Raw genomic sequence first — 6989 nt, 5'->3', positions numbered from 1 at the left:
GGAAAGAGTCAAGGTGTGAGAAAGGTGTGTGAGGACTGAAAAAGACAATTAGAAGGTTGATGCAAGACCATTAGAGCATATATTGTGCTTCTTACTGGATGTGCCTCATTTTTCAGTGTCAAGAAGAGGATGTGTATGCGGTGTTTGTCCCACGTTAACACACCCTGGGAGAACAGACATCAGTCACTGTCTGTGACATGTTTTTATTAGCCAAGTTTCACAGAAGCATCCCTCCAAGTCAGGAATAACTCCATGCACCACAGCTCAGGTTTGACAGGAACATTAAAGGCAATATGTATTTTGATGTATCAATCCAAATTTATAGGCAGCGAAGGTCAGACTTGATGTAAAAAATTGTTGAGATTATCTTTTATGAGAAAGTTAAGTTTGTGGCCCTCTAATGAGGATCTTGCTATCTCACATAAAGATCTGTTTCAAAAAATCTAAACTTGTGTTATCTGACATTTTAATTAGCCTCATCTCATTGCCTTGGAAACATCTTGTCCTCTTGCATTATAAGTCATAGAGTGTTTGACACTTAGGCCATTTTAAAAATACAGCAAACTTTTGTTAGTGTTGACTTCATTGCTATAAACTAGAACTCCATTATTCGACTTATTCCCTCTGCACATTGCCTAACTTCCCTGAAATACAACAGGAATGTCTTCCATGGCTCTGTTCAGAAGACGAAAATTAATGTATAAGCAAATTACACCACATGGACGGCCAGAACTTTTTCAGGATTTTAGTTTTTAGGAGACAACATAGAACAGGAACTTCTCTTTCCAGAAAAGTATGTCTATGAGTATCAGCAGAATTACTCCTATTTCCCTCATGCAAGCTTCCAGCAGACTATACCAGAAGTAGGAATAAAGCAATTCTTTCATATTTGGACAGGTCCAAAGACTGAAAGGCAAAGGGAATCTTCTAAGTAGACGTGAGGGCAGACTTTGAAGAGAGGAGGCACCTCCTGCTCCATAAATGCTTACCAATCTTCACTCTTAAATTAAGTCCCTTCTCCCAATCTCAGTGAGAGACTGGAAAAAGTAGAACACTTCCAAAAATGCTGCCTTTTGTGTTTTGTTTTTGTTCGGGTTTTTTTTGCTTCACTGCTGAGATGGGATCAAGTTGCACCAGGAGAGGTTCAGATAGGCTATTAGGAAAAAAAATTTTCACAGAACAAGTGGTGAGGCATTGGAACAGGCTGCCCAGGAAGGTGGTGGAGGCATCATCCCTGGAGGTGTTAAAAAAATGGTTGGACGTAGTGTTTCAGGAGATGGTTATAGTGGTTGGGGGTTGTAGGGTGAATGCTTGGACTTGATGATATTGCAGGTCTTTTCCAACCTTGTTGATTCTGTTATTCTATGATTCTACCTTCAACAATTACACATTGTCACAGCAAAGATACTGACTCTTGTTGGCTGCTCCTGAAGTGTTATGAAAATACCAGTTATTACTGTGTATTGGCCTGGACCAAACTCACCTTGTTCAGAGGAGAAGGCTTCCATGATCTCAGTACAATGCAAGCACACTACTCATTCCTTTGCAAATACAGCACTGCCTGTGTAAGGGATTTCTTTGTCTTGTGAAAATAATTTCACTGTCCTATAAAGAATTACACCATTGTAATATGACAAAGAACTATTCCAGTTCTTTCAGAAGTGCTTTGAAAATATGCAGAATGAAAGTTTTTTTCCAACAAGAAAAATAAAGTTGCTTTATTCTGCATAATTTCCTTTTAGAATTTTTTAACAGTGTTGTCCTGAAACAGGCAAATATCAATTTAAGTAATACATTTCAGACAGCAATTTCACACACATACAGAGTGGTCAAAATGCTATATAATAGAATGTTTCAGAAGTAAAAGGATTATGCTAGCTTACACCAAAAGCTGTATATCTAATTTAGTACTTCTGCATTCTGAGCAATAAATTAAAAAGGTGGTTGAAAATTAGATATTTTTTTTCAGCAGGGCAAAAGGTTCATCAGAAGAGTTTGAGTCAACTGTCTGAAATTGGAAGTCTGAAATGCCATCCTTCATCCAGCAATGGCTCAAATTTTCCATCATTCAGGGCAGAGCCAAAGTCCAGGAGTTCAGCTTTCAAGATTCACACAAACTTATTAAATCTTTTTTCTTTGACATCTTAGCCACAATGTGTGAGTTTTCACCCAGGATTTTTATACAACAGAATATCCTCATTGTCTCTGCTTCTGTCAACCAATTATTGCTGAAACTGCCTTCCAGTGCTTTTGAAAACAGCTCCGCTTGTTGAAGCTTAATAGGAGCCACGTGCCAGAAAATATCTCAAAGATTTTCTTTCCCTCTGGATGACGCTAACAAAAAGAACACTTTTCCTTTCTTCTCCAGGTAAAAGCTTCTTCATTCACCATGTAGAAAGGAAATTTCGTGATGTCTTTTCTTTTCAGATAGCTTCCTCTTTTTCTGGGCTGTAGCAGGACTAGTTTTATCCAGATCCCTGGCCCTATTTTCTGCAGCAACCCAACAGTGCTGATTTAATGGGCTATGCCTGTGCAGGAAACAAATGATCCTTCCAGGAGCATTCATGGGATGGATTCTCCCCACCAGGAGTCCCAGAGAAGGGTAGTGAGGCAGGAGAACTGAGTCACTTGTTTCCATGTAGGTGCCCCAGGATACTGAAGTGATTTTCAGTCTTTTGGTGCTGGTCAAAGAACCTGTGTAAAAAATACAAATTCAGCCTAAAGTGTCTAGGTAATTCATTTTTGTTTCCCATCTGAGCACACAGAAAAGGGCAAGACCAGCTTAGCCTAAACCCCACCAAAGATTCCCCAAAGGTTTTCAAAGGACACCCACACTTCAGGACACCTCAAAGCAGGACAGAAGGAGAGTAAATTGCAACAGTCTGTGAAGCCACCATCTACCTTCCTGGGTAGACCTGAACTCCTTTTCTGTCAATGGATGTGTGCTCACATAGCTCTTTCCCCACCCGTTGTAGCCGTGGCAGAACTGCCTGCAGGCTCAGAGGGAACATCTCCACCATCTTTAAAAGGTAGTCCTGTGAGGACATAGAAATAACATATTCCTAGCTCTCCTTCATGTGTTTGCATCTGGGCACAAATGACCCAGACCCCTCACATTGCACTACTAAGCCCCAGCCACAGGATGGTCTTTGGTGGATGGGCACCCCACTCCTTTGGGAGCACTCTCCTCCCCTCCTGGGGGCTGAACCTACCCAGCATACAGGCTGCAAATGTGGTCCCAAGCACTGTCTGCAGTCATCACCTTCAATGACTGTCTGGCACAGTCAAACAAACTTTTCCTTTCAAGGCACATCTGACCAAAGCCATACGTTTTTTCGAATGCAAGGTGACATTCTGCTATTAATACATGACTCTGGGAGCCAAAGACCTGCAGGAGTCCCACTGAGAGCATGAATGGCAGCTGGCTGCATGGCAGCTGGGAAGAGAGTAGCACTGCTCTCTCATTTACCCAAATAAAATTCAAATATTTACTCCCAAATTGAGCTGGGTTGCATCTAGTCTGTACCAGCTGGTTATCCCATTGAGAAAAGAAAGGAGGGAAATGGATTTCTTCCTGTTTTCCTTACTGGTCCAAAGATTAAAAGCAATCTAGTGGTGTTGGTCCCTAGGTATTTTCTGATTAATATCCTGTTACCCAGCTGGCAAATTGCCAAATTCACTTCCCTTTAAATGAGAAAGACACTGTTCCATGAGCTTTGATGGACTTTATTAGTATAGCGCTAATAATTCAGCACTTATAGCCCAGAGAAAAGATAAGTAAATATAGGCATGCATTGCCTACCAAGGTTTCTTTTTGCTTTTCTTCTGGGTAGGCAAAAAACTACAACACATCAAATATTCCACCACCACAGTCAGGTCAGAAGGGTCTAACTTTTATAGGAAAACTGTTATGAAGCAAAAAGTCCAGAAGCCCTGAGAAATTCCTTTCTCCCAGCAGCATCTAGAACCTTGTCCGTACTGATTTTTAATGGTGTTGAACAGACAAAATGTAACACAGAGAAGTTTTCTTTCCTACCTCCAGGTTTTTTGTTTAGTCGGTAAACTAAGACCTTTCTAGCTGAATGTTGTCTGGTGGCCCATAAATCAGCTCCCTGCCTTGCCTGACACTTCTAGCACATTTCACATTAATCACTACTCTGAATTTCCTTTGGTCCTCTTCATAGCAGAAGTTTATAGCCAAGTTCAGTGTAGAAACCACCAGTGAGAGGCTGCAGTCAGCCGCCCATAACATAGCTGAGATTGCTTCATTCATTCAATGTTATTCATATGTTCAGGAGTGCAGTTATGACATGCATATCTTTTGCCTACTGTCTGCATCAGCCACTCATGTCAGCTGGGATTTCAGAGGAGATAAATCCTCTCTGTCACCTCAAGCAGTGGTTGCTTCCCAAATAGTGCTCCCTGAGAGACTGATATGCCATAGAAAAAGATAAATGTTCTGAGGACACTGACTAAAAATACCATGTGTTAATTCCCCAATTAAAAGTCTCAGGAGGAGAGTAACGAGTGATCTGTTAGCAATCCTGTAGGTTTGCAGTTGTCTGATATCCCACATCTGGGAGCTACTGCCCTCCGGTAGCAGCTAATTGGGCCCCAGTTACCGTAATGCCTCACAGTCCTTAATGTATGTATCCTCACTACTGCTCAGTAAAGCAAATAAGGACTGATTTCAGTTCGACAGACTGGGAGCTGTGTTTCAGAGAAAGCAGGGAACAGACTCTACAGCGTTATACTCCACATATAAATCATAGAATCCAGGTCCTGACAAGTAGTTTCTACCAGGGCAGAAACTGGGCACGGCAGATTTCTTTGGGTCAAGCCTGCTTATTTACAAGGACTGCAAAAGTGCAGCTTCCCTGTCAAAAACAACCAACCAGCAGTTTCTTTGCCTAGCCCTTCTCAATCAGCTCTGCAACAAAAAAAAAAAACAAAAAAAAAAAGCTGTTGCAAGGCCTTTTCTTGAGTAAAGATCGAGTGATTTTTCTGTTTCCTCTGTTTTGTCTTAGATTCTGTCTCTGTCTTTGCAGGAGTCCTGCTCCCTCTCCCACACAGGCAGGCACACAGAGCTCATTACCTCTCCCTCCAGGGCTTGCTCTTTTATTCTCAGAGACTGGCATAACTCAGCTTTTGCAGGTGCTTATGAACTTGCTCCTATGGTTTTGGAGACTTGGTACAACCAGGGAGCTCTGTTACTTGTAAGGCTTATCTTGAATAAAACATGCCTTAAGCCCACTCACCCCATGCAAAACACCCAGGCTGTAACAGCACTGAGATTCCTCAAGATATATTTTTAAATGCTTCATCAGCATTGATTTCAATAGGAGCTGGATGCCTAATCTGCTTATGCACTTCTGAAAATCCTATTAAGTGCCTCTTTACTTCTCTAGGTGCCTAAATATACTTTTCTTAATTTGGCTCTAAGTGATTTGCAACCGTCATCAAGATTTTTGAGAGCGCGGCTCAAGGGGAGATGCCTCCCTGTCACAGCCCTTGCATGCAGTCTGTCACTTGCTCACATACCTAAACCAGGAGCCACGCTCTTGTAAAGACCATGTGACAGTGTGAAGTATGTCTATTAAACTGTGAAAACTCTTTGTGCTGCTCCCTCCTTGTCTCACTACGCCTCCCATCCTGTGCTGAGCACACCTGCGCTCTTCCCCAAGGAACCCTCACCATGGGCTTATCAAGGGTTCATCTCCTTTTCTATCGCTGCCCAAGACCTATATAATCCTCCTCAGCCAGCCCCAGCTGCAGATGGAGCCCTGACTCCTGGACGAGAGCAAGGAGATGCATTTTGATAAGGGGCAGGGGCAGTTTGAGTGCCCAGGGACAGCAGCCAGGACAGCAGCAGTCTCACTTTGGTCCCCAGGCTAACAAATACAGTCCTTACAGAGAAAGTCAACCAAACCAGGCAGCATATGCAAATATTTACTTCTAAGGACATCCTAGAGTTAAATGCCTGCCTCAGGAATGTCTTTGCTCAGCTTTTCTTATCCTCTGTGGCTTGTTGTTACCAAAAGTCAGTCACAGGCAAGAAAAACTGAGAGGATGTACATATGAGAGGCTCAAAAGGGCTGAGGTTCAGCATCAGGGTTTGTGTCAACAGGACAGCCAAACACTCCTCAATCTGGAGAAAGGGCACTAAAAAGGGTCTGTGTCTTTAGACCCAGCACTGGATGCATGTAACTCTTTCCTGCAGCCAACAGACATAGGAAGGGGGCCAAGAAGAAACCGAGCTGGCCATCACAAGACTCACACTCATGTAAGGGCAGCCTCTTGGGAAATATGGACCCCACTGGGGTCCTCAGCAGCTCTGTCCCAGTTCCACTGCAAGCCTTGGTCAGGAAGGAGAAGTAAAGAAATTAGCACCTACAAGAAATATAGTTTAAACAGTCCTCAGAGCACCTTTTGCAATTCTTACGATGAAAAGAAACTTTGAAAGGATTAAAGTTAGGACAGTCTGTTTTTGATAGAGAAGAACAGCAATTTTTAAAGACTAATGAAAAATGCAAATCTATTCAGATATCTAAAAATTCTTTAAGAGCAATCTAGAAAAATGCAAATATGGAAATACTCCGAATCTGGTAAGCTATTTCTCCTTTTACAGACCCTATGCTGGAGCCCAGAAAGTTTTGATAAACCAGAGCTTAAAACTCCAGTTGGCCTTTGCCAATTATTTCTCTCTGTATTAATTCTGTTTGCTAATAAATACAGTGCAGCAGCAGCAGTGCACCAGCACTTGGAACAGCCTCATAGAGGACCAGCAGTCCTGTGAGTCCCTGTGCTCCCAAGTCTTTCCTTGCAAAGTGTTGGCTTGAGCAAATCTTACACCACATCTGTGCTCTGGTGCCCTGTCTGCAATACCACAGTAATAACAGTGACTCTATATAATCCTCATGGATTAATTAGTTAACATTTGCAGTGGACACTGATAATTGTACTGCTGATAAGTCACCTTTTTGGAAAGA

This window comes from Chaetura pelagica, unplaced genomic scaffold (genome assembly GCF_000747805.2).
Source record: "Chaetura pelagica isolate M959 unplaced genomic scaffold, ChaPel_1.0 scaffold360, whole genome shotgun sequence".
Taxonomy (NCBI): Eukaryota; Metazoa; Chordata; class Aves; order Apodiformes; family Apodidae; genus Chaetura; species Chaetura pelagica.
The sequence above is the reverse complement of the archived record's forward strand: the minus strand, read 5'-3'. Positions refer to the sequence as shown.